The 15,793-nt window shown below is 40.4% G+C and overlaps 1 protein-coding gene across 1 annotated transcript in view; it reads right to left on the reverse strand.

Moving 5' to 3' along the window:
* Positions 1–15,793, reverse strand: part of LOC147698093 (acetylserotonin O-methyltransferase-like) — a 607,642-nt gene that overhangs the window by 224,006 nt on the left and 367,843 nt on the right. The window lies entirely within an intron of this gene.

Consider the following 15,793-nt stretch of genomic DNA (forward strand, 5'->3'; position numbering starts at 1 on the left):
ACGCCCTGGTCATACTCCTGGTGGATACCCTCACTTGTTCTTCTTCTCTTGGTGTCCAGTGAACGTTGTTCCTTCTCCGGTTCCTGCCTTTGTTTCTTCCTTTACGTGATCCTAAAAAATTAGTCTGGTCATAATAGGCGTACTCTTGAGGGGCATAGGCCCAGGACAGATATGATCCCTGGGGATGCGGGAATGGGGGTGGCCCAAAGTGCTGTGGGGGATACATCGGTGGTCCTTGAAAATTACCCCATCCTCTACGTCCCTGTTGGTATGGGCGTCTATAGTTGCTCTGTGCTTCTTGATATCGCAGGCTTCTGCCACGGCTAGAGCCTGAACTATTGGATCCTGTGTCAGAGGAATCATCATCAGTTGTTTCTTCTCGGTTTGGTCTGTAGTCATCCTTGATGTATGGATAAACTTTCTCATGACTGAACCGGCTAGTGTCTTTTTTTAGTTTGTTGTATTTACTTTTTTTTAATGTGGCCTCAAAGTCATTTAGTGTTTTATTCAATTCTTCAAGATGCTTTTTTATGTTACTAGGTGATTCATAGCTTCGAAGTGGTACTTTAATTGCCTGGATTTCAACTTTTAATTCCTGGGCTAATCTACTGGCTGTTTTTATAATTAACACAATCCATTCTCTAGTGCAGTGCCACGATAACTGTGACCAATCTTTTTTGAAGCTTTTGTTGTGTTGGAAGATATACGGTTCATTCCGAACTATCAATCCTTGTGGTGCTGCATTGGCTCTCAGATATTCTGACATCAGTACCCATTTATGGCAGTTTTTATCTGAGTGCGTCTTAGTTCTTCAACTTCATCCCAGTCGTTGTTACTGACTGAAGGTTCCGCTGTATTTAGTCCTTTAAATGTACCAAGTGATGACATAATGTTCTCAATTTCTTCTTCAGTGAAGGTCAAACCTATGTTCCCAGCCATTGTGTGTGTGTATGTTGTTTTTGTTTGTGTACCTAGAGTAGTATGTGATATTTATCCAAAAGGATTTAAATTATTAAGGAGAGACTCCCACAGCTGCACGCTGTCAATAATATAAAAAAATAACAAAAGGAGGGAGCAAAGCAGTGGGGACTGCTTACAAAACTTGTCAATCAAGTAGGGCGTATTGCATAACCAGTATACAACCCCCATTTTAAAATTTCCCGCTAAAGAAGTGAATAAAATTAGTTTTTTCTACTAGCCATCGAATTTTTAAGAGCCCTTACATCCATAGCTTTCACCCCCTTCCACTCTCACTACCTACACCACACATAGCCAATTTCCACAAAATCAAGTGCTCCCAAGTATTCGTAGGTCGAAGCCCGCCCCGCCCCGTAGAGGGACGGGAAGACCCCTATGATGACACTATGGGATTCTTAGTGTGTGAGGGGTATTTTAAAAACACTTAGTGCTTTTTCTTGTCAATTCCGGGATCAGCAACACTAACCTATTTGTGTATCACAATATATTAAAAATAGGAAATAAAAACATCAAAGAAAATAGGGTAGAATATTTTTGGTTATAAATCCTTATTACCTACCTCAGAAATGATGTTGTGTGATGTGTGCATGTCTCCTCTGACCTTCTGTAGTGTTTGCCACATGCCCTTGTCGGTGCTGTGCGGGTGGTTGTTCGTCACCATCAAAGTCACTGTTGTCCATCTCAATGGATATGCCCCTTCTGGTGGCAATGTTGTGCAGCATGGCACATACATCCACAATCCTGCAGCAGGTCTCAGGCTGTATTGCAACACTCCACCAGTTTTATGAAGGATGAGGAAATGACTTTTGAGTATGCCGAAGGTCCGTTCAACCACATTCCATGTGCTTATGTGTGCCACGTTGTACCTCTTTTCCTGTGGTGTGGCTGGGTTGAGGTATGGTGTCGTGATCTATTCGCGCAAGGCGTATGCGCTGTCACCTACAAGGTGGAAAGCAAAGGGTTAGCCACAGTAATGCTATTACATTTAGTTTCATGATGTAGCAACTAGGTATATGTATGTACCAAGTAGGTGTCCTTCGCCAAATTCACCCCCGAGCAGACGGCTGTGGATGCCACTTTGGTGGAATATATACGAGTCATGGGTGCTCCCTGGAACTTGTGCCATGATGTCCGTTATTATATGCTTTGCATTACACATGACCTGCACATTGATGGAGTGGTACGACTTCCTGTTCTGGAAGATGTACTTGTTGGCTGCTGGTGGCCAGATGGGGACATGCGTGCAGTCTATGCATCTGATGACATGGGGAAATTGGGCCACCTGGTAGAAATCCAGTTTAGTCTGATTCAACTCCTGTGGGGTTGTGGGGAAGGTGATGTGGGTGTGGATTGTTGTCATCATGGCGTCAAGGAATTTTCTGAAGAAGCGTGAAAGTGCACTTTGAGATACACCTCCGGCTATGGCTACTACCCAATAGTAATTGCCTGACGTTAGTAGGTGCAGGCTACATAGGACCTGTACCTGTGCAGAGATGGCATGGGTCCCACGGGTCTGGTGCCACAATAGGTGTTCCAAATCTGCAATTAGGCGCATTATCATTGCACAGTTCAGCTGCTACTTATCATATATTTTGTCATCATTTGGACCAGCAATGTTATGCGCACTCCGAATACCCTCTCCTGTATCCTCTTCCTGTGCTGGGCTGCTGAATTGATTCTCATCCTCCTTGCCAGCACATAGAGGGCTGCCATTGTGAAAGGCTTACGGGGTCTCCTGGGGCATTTTTGAAGGGTTTCCGATTGTTTGCACCTGTTCTTTTTTTGTGTTTTTTTTTTAACTTTACCTCCTGGTTAACATTCCCCTTATTCTGCTCTTGCTAAATTGCGAATTTCATGGAATTCGCTATTTCCGATTTTTAATGCATTGGATTGTAATTCTTTATTTGCTAATCACTATTTGCGGTTTCTCATGTATGTTTCGCTATTATGGATTCACTATTTTGCTAATGGCTAAATTTGCGAATCTCTTGTACTTTCAGTATTTCGGTTGATGCATTGAACAGTGTTGTTTTGCAGTAGGTAATGGGCTATTTTAACGAGTCGCTGGTTTTGCGAGGGCAACTATGCTTGATGCATGTGCCAGCATATTTACTAAGAGAATTGGGTGAGAGGGTTCAGTCCACAACTTATAAGACAGAACATTTAGATATATAATAAATTGGGTCTCCGTGCAGAAGGACTGTTTGCAATGCATGTATCTGTACTCTGCACGTATCTGTACTCTGTCATACTTATTCCTTTATTTCCTTCTAAAAGCAGACTGATGGTGAATGATGTGCTGATGCTTTTTGGCCAGAAAAATGTTGGCATTGTGTTGTAGTGTTTGTCTTTGTCAAACCTTTCCCCAAATACCATTATTGATCTATTCATCAAACCCCTAACTCTCTTCCCCCGAACTGTGTGATTTATTGATATCTGACTTAACCACCATCAATGAATCACACACTTGGTGGGTCGGATGTGGTGGAATCAACACCAACTTACTGTAGAATGTTCGAAGCAGTAGCCCATACCAGCCCAATACCAGCCCACACATTAAAATTGTCCATATATGTTAGATATAGAATGAAGTTATCAGCATCATCATTCAGGCCTTTGAGTCTATTTTTTATGACTTGAGGATTTAACAAAGAAACTTACTAGTATTGCTATTTTTGTTTATTTCAGCACAATCATGCATTCTCATTGTGTCATCATGTAGTACTCAGGTGGTATACATTTTTAGTAAATCTTTGATAAATATATAACCCACTTACTCAGTCAGTCTACTTCCATTTAGTTGCCTATGATGGATAATCAATCAATCATTTAGATAAATCCTACAGTTGGAGCTTACCTGGAAGGAACAAGAAGTGGGACCTCGCGTGTGAAGTTGTGATGCCTCCCCTGTTATTGCTGCATGTATATTCAGGTAAGACAGCTAGTATGGACGTAATTTAACTTAGTAAGAAATAAATGAACTGCTACTGTGTTTTTATCTAGATAGTCATCACAGCAGCATTCCACATAATAGTCAAGATAGTTAGAGAAGTATAAGCCTAGACTCGATAACTAAGAGCTACACTCTGACTCAAGTTACAAGCACATAAACAGGCTGCGTAAAACTACTTGAAGGCAGCAGTGCAAATTATGAAAGTAAAATAAACTACTTCAGGATTAAATTTAGATTCTAAAACATTGTTTCCCTCTTTATTTGTTTATGGAGCAAAACAAACAAAACCATCCAAACAAAATGCCCACCCCTCTCCGAAACAAAACTGACCTAAGCCCCAAAACTCAAAATAATCAAAAAAAGTCTATTCAGTCCCAACTCCCTTCCTACCTCTCCACCCAGCCCCAACAAACAACAAATCCCACCCACCAAAACAAACAATTAAAAAAAGGGGTAGAAGAGAACATTGTGGACGTCGGTCCTGAGCTGGTCCAGGCTCTGCTCCATCGTTGTGAGCCGTCCCTCGGTGGTGTCCAGACACTGCAGGATGTGGCCCAGCAATGGCCAGTTGCCATTGTGGTGGGGGTGGCAGCAGTTGGTTGGCGGTGGCACTGGTGCTGGCAATGGGACGGCCAAGAGGGACTGGCTGCACTGGGGCCAGGCTGTTGTGGAATCATTTCCTCCTCCTCCTCCTCTTTCAGGACCATCAACCACTGATATTCCAGCTTGATACGCTTCAACCTCTGCTGACTCAAATGAGCCACTCTCCCCTGCCTGTTGGGTGGTCTGACTAGACCAGCTGGAGTAATTATATTGGGAAAAACAAAAAAGGCAAATTGTAAATAATGCTCTGTGCAAACAATTGTTTTAAATTACTGGGTGGCACAGTAGCAGTACATTGCTGGTCCCCTAGGGCAAGTGCAATTTATTTGATGTGATTATGATAAGGAGAGTCACAAGACAAATGTTATGTTTTACCCACACATGTGGCCAAACATAGAAAGTCACTGACTGTGTGGCAGAAAAGAATTAACAGGTAGAGAATAACATCACTAGATTAAAAAAACGTGATATGATCATCTTTTTTCTTCTAAAGGCCTTTCCAATAGCTATAAACAGAGTCAGACACATTGAGTTGAAAAATAAATAGCTTCTCATTGATGAGTACAGCATTATGCACTAAGTAGAGTACAAGTTGTGTGCAGTGTTAAAATAATGAAGCCATGCTCATTGCTAGTTAGCTCCTCTGCTAGTTTGCTACTGTCTGCAGCTGTAGTTGACAATTATCTATTTTTAATTCCAGTGGCCCTGCTCCTCATCAAATGCATTTCTCTTTCTTACTGGTCTCCAAAGAGGCAGTTGAATAATAAATAAGATACTACGTCAGTCACACAACTCATACACACACCTCATCTAGGAAATGCAAATATTAATATAGTAAAATGTCTGCCGTAACTAGATGTTGAGGAAAATGAATCTAATGGACTGCAGTACAGGTAAAGGAACAGAATACATATATTTTATTTGTCACATTTGTCACTGTGTATCCCATATGTCAAACTTGACATCAAATCATACTCCCTCTTTACTCTGTGGCCTTGCCTGCCACCACGTATTTCTAACAAATTAATTTGCAGTGTAGTAATCATTGACAGGAAACTTGACTTTCTCTACTGCACGGGGTAGGGTAGGGTAGAGGGATTAGACAGGTAGGGTAGAGCGTTTTTTCATATACAATAGAGGCGTCCCTACACTGATCATCGATCATCATCTTTGGCTTATTCAGTCACAGTACAATTTGAAAGGGAAAGATCTGAACAACTGTAAATTAAATCTGTTATGGCAAACCATGAAATATGTTCTGAAATCATTCCACATGGGCATCATAATAAATGTGGCATGAGATTGGATTTTCCAATTTGTTTAACTGGTATGGAATAACATAGGGAAAAATAAAGGAGTTAAGTACTAAGAGGAGACTGAGTGGGCAAAAGGATAAGATGCTTTGTGTGTTTGATTTGCAATGCATTGAAAAGATAGTAAATGCCATATTAAATGAAGCAGACACATATTACACAGCCAACACTGATGTCACAAATGTATTGACCCATACATTTATTTCCTTAATAATTGGCAAAAATGCCATGGAGTGGAGGGAGGATGATGAATGATGGGTAGGATAGATCTGTTTCATGTAACAAATACAGCCAGTGAAGGGAGTAGCTCAAAGAATAAAAATAAATAAATAACCCCACTTAGAACCATAGCTTTAATTGATAGTGATAACCCAAAATAAACTACGTAAGAAGAGTAGGTGAGCAGCAGCATGTTCCTCAAGAGAAGAACAGCTGCCTTGTTTTTTTATCCAAACAATCCGAATATCAATTCATCCTTTTATTCTAATTCACCCAAAGCCACCATGATAGCTTTACTTTCTCCCATCCAGTATTTTACCGAAATTTCAAATAAACTATCCACCCAATCAATAGCAACCATTTCTTCAAACCATCCTTTTGCCCATCCACTGTGTACCCTTTTACCAACCCACCCTTTCACTCATATATTTCATTTCTTTTAAGTTACCTTTCATTCTTTCATGTCTTCCTCAAGCCATCAAACCTCATTATGTGAGGTTTTGCTACATTGCAGATAGAAGAGGCCATAATAATAACTCAACAACAGCTTTGGCTGGTAAAGTTGGGAAAGGGGTTCACTTCACGGTAATTTTTTATGACGATGAGCGAGGCCATAGCAATAGCTAGTGAGCATAGTAGTTGCAAGAAATTATTTAACTTACCGTTGTCCATCCCTGCTGCCGCTTCTTCCCCTCCAACTGACCTGTCTCCCTCCAGCAGCAGCCTTGGAGCCAGCATCAACAAATTTCAATGTGACTAGAATTAAACATTATACATAATTTAGATCCCAAATGCACAACTCCAAATACAACTGCTAAACAGCACTCCAGCTCAGTTAGCACATCAATATCTTCCAAATATCACTCTGGGCATTTGCTTGCATGGTTCACAAAGTTAGACAAGCCAGGTGTGGAATAATGGTCAATGAAAGACATATGGTATTGGTTGGCAAATGCAATGAGAGTGGGACCTCATAATCTTTTTCCAGCCTTGTTACACTGGCATGGGAAACTGCTGGTATAATGGAACTATAAATGAATGAGTTTGCAGCACACTACATTGGGGTGTATGTTGGTCCATGATGATGACCATGGCCACTCTCTTGAGAACTGACTGTGTTAAAGCTAGGCATAAGCAAGAAATGGAAAGCCTTCTCAACAAAAATATATGGTGATTTTTATTTAAAATATTAGCTTACTTGGCCCTGCTATCTGAATCTTCATGATAGACAGCACCAATATTCCAATACCCCAAGATTCAACCATCATTAGTCCACAACAATCATAAAAGGAATTACTGGGGTCAGCAGTGCGCTCATCAGCGGTACTGATGGTTGGCACCGGCTGATCAGCTTGTGTCGGTTCCTCAAAATCGTCCCACTTCTTGCCCTTAAGTGCTGAGGAAAAAATTAAGAAGATAAATAAAAATAGATTAGTGATTCAGTTAATAATCTCCACAAAATATTTTATGAAAAGCAAACACTGTTGCTAAAACAAATCACCTATACTACTACTAGTTTCGACTTGAGTCTGGCGTTAAATCCATATTCCAGATCTCCCTAACAAACACTACATTTGGAACTAATGTGTTGCAGTGAATGATCTTTGATTCTATCTATTCCCATTTCTCAACACTCTTGATGAACCAACTCAGTCTCCTTTTTTTGCAATACATAAATGCATACTCCACATCATCGATGTGAATTCAATTAAATAACATGAAACTATACAAGCTACATAAACAAAGTCACAGAGAGAACGCGCTCCTCAGTGTTTCACTATAGTGGCAGGCAAACATTCTGCAACAGCTTCTTAATTAATTAGCCAAAGTGAGCACCTGATGAGTGTGATTCAGTAGCAGCATCTCCCTAGCAGGAACTAGAAACTGGATCACACAATAAAATACCAGCAGGGACTAAACATAGCTTACCTCTGAGTGTGAGCAGCATGCTATCCGGATTTTGTTTTTAGCATTGTAGAACACAGACACAACAAACAGCTATCACTCTCCAAGCCTCTGAATCTCGACACCTAGCAGGTCAAGCAGATCCTGTTCGTGGCCCAGAAGGTCCAGCCAATGGTGCTTCAGCTGCTGGGCGGTGTGCCGAACATGGCTGGTGTGCCACATGCACCAGCACATAGTTCCCCAGCACTGCCGATGCTGCCGTAGGGTGTAGCCACTGCCAGGCCTGCCACCTGCTGCCAGCATAGAGGGGAGGTGGCACTGCACAAAAAAAACTAGTGCTGCCACCTCCTACTTACCAAAGATCCCTCGGGCTGCACACCTTGGAGGGAGCGCCTCCCGCAAGGAAATCACCCCTTTACCATGGCACTGGGTGGGGAAACAATAAGAAGGAAAAGGAAGGGAAAGTAACGAAGAAAGGAAGAAGGAAAGAAGGGAAAATAAAGTCAAAAGTCACAAAAATACGAAATAATGTAAATAAAAACATAAAATACACAAACACAAAGACACACCCTTTTATAAAAAATAAATATTAGGGGTAGAAAAGTAATAAAGGAGGAGGTTTACAAAGATTAAGGACAGATTCAAATTTAGGACCAGCACCATAACAAAGCGCGCAATTTAAAATATGAGAACACACTTCAGAACTTGCGTAGTGCCTTTCATGGGTGATTTTGGAGCATGTGGACGCACTCCACCTTTCCCTACTCAATGCTTAACGGGCGTGCTGGCAAACTTTGTCTGTAAGCGGAACTCCGCATAGCGATGCAGAGGTTTTTTTTTTACTATGTGGAATTCCACTTAGTAGGACTCCCCAAACTACACCCACCCCGATTTATTACATCATTCACATCTACTATCCAGAGAAGATACTGTTGCACTACCATCATATCACAATCAAACATGGTATGTTGTATTTATTATTACACTTACAATTTACTTTTACACAAATTTTACACTGATTCTATCACAGTTTTATATTTAAACACAACTGAAATCATACTCTTACTTTACACAAAAAGGTTAATCGTAGTTTTCAAATCTTATTAAACACCTCCCTTTAACATTAAAACTTCCTCCCTAGGTTTTTGGAGTCCTCTGCATGCAAGGTAAAGACACATGTCTTCATATGACACTGACGGAGTTCTCAGCACAGAGATCTCTTGTCTACAACCACAAACAGGAAATTAAATTACACACAGGATAAGAAAGTCAACTGTCTTCTGGTCATTGCCAGCCATCCTCTCGCCAAATCACCATCCACCTTCATCACGATGATCCTTAGTAATTTAAACCCCCAAAATTTGTAGATGGACAAGATGAGAGGGACTCTATCTTCACTCCTCAAGATTTGATCATTATTTTTTGGGGGTCATACAGAAATATTATCAGCTCTATGGAGGTTCTGACACACAGCTGAGCATTGCAGCAAATGCTAATGTTTGGGGAGACACTGGCTCACAGTACAGTGCAGGGGAATTCTCACATGCAACTATAAGGAGTGCCTCAAACACTGGGAGGCCTTTCGGCATGTATCAAGGTGCAGGGTGTGCGTTCTAGTGCTTTTAATAGTCAAATACAATTTAATAGCCCAAAATATAAATAAAGACACTTCCACAACCCAGAGGGGGTATCAGAGCACAGCCCCTGCTTTGGGGGCAAACGTTCTTGACCAACATTCAGTTCAGTTTCACCACCTCAACATTAAAATCCTCGTCTGACTCAGATATGATAAGCTGTGTATGGCAGGATTCAATGCTCCCTGAGAAATTTGATTCAAAATATTTTATTTGAGCATTTAAATTAGGAATTTTACCGCATATTTTTTGGCTTCTGTGATTTGACAAAGTGTTCTATATTGTGTCTATTATAATGCTATTTTGTAAAAATACTTGGCCCCTGATGTTTCCGACTTTTGTTATAATTTGCTCACACCCCTACAACTTAATCGTCCCCTCAGAAGACAGTATTTTTTTATTTTACCCCAGCCCAATGACATTTTTATATGATCTATTATACAACATATTTTGGTTTATTGTTTTATAAAATATAAAAATAATTTTATTGTATATATTGCTGATCTTCATGGAAAAAGAGACTTCTGATTAAATCATATTCTATCTTCAGGCCTGATTGTGAATTGTATAGGAATGAAATCATTCTTCATACATAACATTATAAAAACCTATTGTAGTCACAAACATATGAAGAATACCATGACTTTATGTTGAGTTTCATGTTTTGTTTTTAAAGTTGCTCTTAGTGCTTTACCAATGTAGATTTTCAAATGGTGCACGCAAAATAAGTTTAAATGTGTGTTTGAGTGAGTGAGATGTTAAGAGAGTAGTGAAACAAATTAGAGAATGGCTTCAATGACCAGGGTTAGGGGTGTTGTCCATATCTTCAGCTACACAATACTTGCTGTGGTTCAAGTTACAGTGGTGCTTGTGGGGTTGCTTGTACTGTTATTTGTGATGGCGATGATGTCCAAAGTAGTACTTGAGGTAGCACCGAAGGTAGTACTTAAAGTGGTGCTTGTGGTTTTGATGGTTGAGGGGGAGGTGACATGTTTGTGGGTATTGCAGTAGGATTCACATGCAGGTTGTGGTGCCTCAGTTAAATTCTATGCATGCCTTAGTTCTGCAGATCCACCTGGACACTAATGTGTTAATGCCCCTGCCATCTTCATTGTTAAGACTTGTTGCCTTACACTCACTTACTCACAGTGCATCTTTGCCATGTCTTGGTAGCAATTCACAACATTATCCGAAGCCCAGTTCTGCTTGTTAACCATCTGAGGTAGTCCTTTATGATGAATCATAATTTCACACAGAGTCTCCCCATGTCACAACTATACAATAGTACATTTGTCTCCTTAGTGAAAAGCAAACTTTGCTAGATCAACCCCTAGTGGTGGCTGTCTGACATGGCTAGCAGTTTTCCCACCATCAAGATGGTTGCCATCCGATTGATAAAGGGAAGAGCTCCTCCTTATAAGGGGGGTCTCCACCCTCAGATGCCTGAGAGAGGACAAAAGATTCTATTGCATGGGAAGAGTGCATAAGGTAGTTGATTGAACTACCTAAAGGTTGAGGGCTGTGTGGAAGGACATGTGACATGGCTACTGAGCTACTGAGCTACCAGAAATCCTCAGGAGAGACGTTGGATGAAGTTTGCTGTCTGATTGTGAGGTGATCTTGGCTGATGGTTAGTGTTTTAGCTTCAGTTTAATCCATTTTGCATGATCAATTAAAATCATTAGGTACAAGTAAGAAATAATTCAAGAGAAAATCAAAACTTTAAAAGAGTTCATAATCAGATAGAAATACGTTAATTTATGCTCAACCCTTAATAGAAATTAAAACAACAGTTTAAAATGGGGTCAGTTAGAATAAAGTACGCAAGTATTGCTTGACTGCATAAGCAAATTCCTTGTTGGTTAAATACTATCTTTAGGAGTTCCATTCTGTCCTGTATGAAAGCTGGGCATATGCAGACCAGGTGGATTATGTCTTTATAAGCCCCGCATAAATGGCAACTTATTGATTTGCTGGTCCTTTGTCAAGGGGAGTCTATGCAGGAGTGATTTGAAGTGACCATGGTGAAAGAGCATGATCTGCAATTTTAAGAACGCAGAGTACCCAGACTCAAAATCAGGCTCAGATTTTAGGATCTTGTAGTTCTGTAACAACTTCCAAGTGTGAGATCTTTTGGAAAGTGTTGAGTTGCTTGCAGATGTGGAAGGCTTCTTTATTTAAGAATTGATAACACATTTTAGGGCAGTACATGATATGTATAAATCCGAAAGGGAATCCAGTCCAAAGGTTTACAAGGCGGAGTCCAGAAATAACCTGGCGACCTTTGAGGAATAGGTAGCTAACACAGACCATATTATTGTGCTAATAGAGTAGCCAGCTCTAGTTTTCAGCCTGTAGCAGCTTTTGATATAGGCGACCTGTCTGGCTAATGATTGTTCAATCATTTGTGCTGGTGAGGCATTTCTAGGCAGATTAAAGGTGCTCCTGTACACTTTTGAGATTGTAGCATCCAGAAGTGAGACATCGCGGTTATGCAGTGCCTCACTGCCATAGGTCAAGGTTTGTGGAGGCTTGGCAGTAATATTCTTTAAAAGGGAGCCAAGGGTTGATCCTTTCAAGATGCTATGTAGGGAATAAATCATGATTTGAAATTTTTGAGACCAAAAGGAACCTTTTTCGTTGAAAAAAATATATGTATTTGTATTCTGCCACCGTGTCCATGGCCTGTCCTTGTAGGTACCGTCTGAGGTGACCCTTGACTTGATTTTTGATCACCATGGATTTGGATTTTGACGGATTTATAAACCTCCCATTAATGGTGGAGTATTTGATTTGTATTTGTCAAGTAAGCATTGGAGGTCAATTTGGTTTGACTTAGAAAAATTACATTGTCAGCATATAATATATTCAAAAGCTGATCATCACCAAGATTCAGCATGTGAGTGTCAACGTGGTCTAGGGCAGTGTTCAGGTTAGCCAGAAAAAGGTTGATTGACTAGGGTGTCAATAAGCATCCCTGTTTTAGAGCTTGATGTGTGGTGGTTTTTCTTGAAAGTTGGGTGTTGTGGCCAATCTTAAATCTTAACCAGGTGTCTGTGTATAGCTGTTGCATTGCTCACAGTAAATGCTCTGGTATTCTCCAGTTTGATCATTTGGACCAGAGAAGATTTTGTGGTACACAGTCAAATAAAACATAAATATACCAGCTGTCATTTGGATAGCGTTTGGTCAATGATTAGGGACAACACCATGATGTTGGTGGAGGTCCCAGTTCCTCAAGAGTGCCCAGTTTGGTTTAATGGTGTTATACTTTGATCCAATGGCCAAGTGTGGTGTTCCTTAAGAAGCAGTGAGGCAAAGTACTTTGCTTGTTGTCAAGCAGGTCTATTAGATGGTAGTTGCTGGGTTTGGACCAGTTGCTGACCCTGTAAGACTGGATTGACCATCAAGCCTTTACAGGAATCAGGGATGGTCTATGTCTGTAGAAGACCATAGTCAGTTCCTCTGCCCAATATCCAATATTGATTTTGTAAATTGCCTGAGGCATGCTTTAGCCCACGTGCTCTGTCCCAAGATCCTTGTGTAATGATTGTCTCAATTTAAGATGAGGTAATCCATGTTGTTCAATTGGTTTAAGTTGCAAAATAAACTGTATTACCTTGTTCAATTCACCATCAGTCTTCATCTCCTCTCTTCCATCTCGTTTCCTGAACAATAGGGTTTTCTAAACCTACTAAATTAATGTCTTGCAACGTACAGGCTACCTCACTTTCTTCCATATCTGCCTCACTGAAATCGTCTCCAGGTACCAGTAACATAGAGATCCAATGAGCATTCACATTAATCTTTCCAGGCGCACACTCCAACTGAAACTGAAATCTTTGCAATCTAGAGGCCAATATAGCCAACCTTGCTCTCATAGTATGCCTACCACTAGGTGCCATTATGTGTACCAGTGTCTTGTAATATGGTTTAAGAACAATGTTTTTCTCCCACAAAAGGTCCTGAAGCGATCTGCCCCCTACATGCACGCCAACAACTACCTCTCTATTACAGAATAGTTATGCTCAGCATCACACAAAGCTCTTGACGTATAAGCCATGATTCACTCCTTTCAAACCTTGCATTTTTTTAACAAACACCTAAAAGGATCCACCTTTGATGCATAATTGGGAAAGAACTTCACATAGAATTCTGTTAGACTAAGAAATGCTACAAACTTCTCATTGTAAGTAGGAAGGGGAACATTGGTGATGTTTTAACATGATTGAATTTGAGTCTAATGCCCATACTCCTAAGACTATGTATGCCCCAAAGACTCCACTTCACATTTTTTTAATGTACACTTGTCTGAAAGTAATGACACTTAAGAAAAAAGAGTTGTAACACAATTATTAGGTTATCATCATGCTCTTATGTATTATTGCCAAACACCAGTATGCCATCCTGAAAGGCTATTGCGCCCTTCAAGCCTTCAAGAGTCTTCTTCCTTAGTCTCTGAAAAACATATGCTGCACTAGCCACTCCAAACGGCATCTGCCTGAATCTAAGCAACCCATCACGAGTTATAAAACCTGAAAAGTTTTTTATTCATCATCAAGACGAACTTGGTAGTATGCACTAGCTGGATCAAGACATGAAAACATTTGTGTCCCTACTTGGGTGGTAACCATCTCATGCAAATTAGGAAGAAGATGGACATCCATCCAAATTGCATAGTTAAGGCTGAGCAAATCCACACAGAGCCTCAGTTTGCCTGAAGAGTTCACGGAAATCACAATTGGAGACACCCATGGTGATGCCTCCACAGACTCAATAATGTTCTTCTCACACATATCACTCAACATGTCCTTATGTTTACTCCTGTAAGACAATGGTACATTTCTCACTCTAAGACATATGGGAATAGCATTGCCGCATAATCTAATTCATTGACACTATATGCACATCATTTATGTCATTGCCCTTTATTTCCAGTACAAACTTTTCAGAATGCTCGATAGCCTTAGCAATCTCAATAGCAGCATTGAGCGTAGTGTCAATAGTAGTCTATAGTCTTTCCTGAATGTTCTCATTAGTTAGTTCTCATCAAAATGTGACCCCCTAGTACCTGTTCATATGTAATATGTTCAAAATTGCAAGTAACTACAAGAGACCTCAGCACAAACACATACTCCTCAATGGACTCATCAGAATGTTGTTTCCTAGAATAAAAAATGAATCTCCCCATCACCACGGTAGTTTTTCTACTGCACCGTAGACATAACTGTTTATGTGCATATTGGTGAACATAAATCTTACTAGGATTGACCAATGCTGGCAAATTCTTAAACTCTTTCAAACCAATCCCTTCTAGACAATGCTTTAAAAGTGCTAATTTCCTGTTTGGTTCACACTCCCCCTTAAGAACCTCCACATACGCTAAAAACATGTCTCCCAGTCCATAGGTGGTTCACCCAGTGATGGGAGAATGAAAGGAGGAGGCACTATTCCAGACATAGTCCAGTTCGTCGATTTTTCTCCAATGGTTGTGAAATATGGAACTCAATATCCATTCAAACAAATCTGGTGCCCAATAGACACCACAAATCACCAGAACCAATCACAGCTGCTGTTAACGTTCCAATAGCATTGCACCCAGCAATAAATTCTTAGCATAAATTCGTGCCCACTCGTCACCAGTGTAGGAAAAGTTGAAAGACACTTTGGGAAAGGAAAACTTCAAAAAAGGAAGAAGACGTTCCATCATGTACATAAACTTTATTTGTCAAATGACATGCAGATGGTAAGTCAGAATAACCAACTGATTACCCTAACCGCTTGCCCACCGTATATAAGTCCTCTGCTCACCTCAAGTGTATACTTGCCAACTGTGAGTTAATATCAGCCCGTTCACAATAAGGAAGACATTATCTGAATTAGGCATGATTGTTACAAAGGCGTGTCACGTTCTTGTCTATTGCATCACTACAGCATAGTATGAAATGGAAAAAGGTCCCAAAGCATTACATGGGTAGCATGTCACGCTCATGCACGAAACAGTAAACGCTATGCAAAGCCAATTTTTATAATAAAATAATAGCACATCAACAGCCTGTTTACAATATGGCCTGCACAACAAATAATACAAGGGCTTTTCAAAGATGCAAGGAGCATCAGCATGTACGTCATGGGTCCAGCATGTGTGTAGGGTTCTGCATTTGCAGATACACATTTTGTTTGTTTTA

This window comes from Lissotriton vulgaris, chromosome 8 (assembly GCF_964263255.1).
Source record: "Lissotriton vulgaris chromosome 8, aLisVul1.2, whole genome shotgun sequence".
Taxonomy (NCBI): Eukaryota; Metazoa; Chordata; class Amphibia; order Caudata; family Salamandridae; genus Lissotriton; species Lissotriton vulgaris.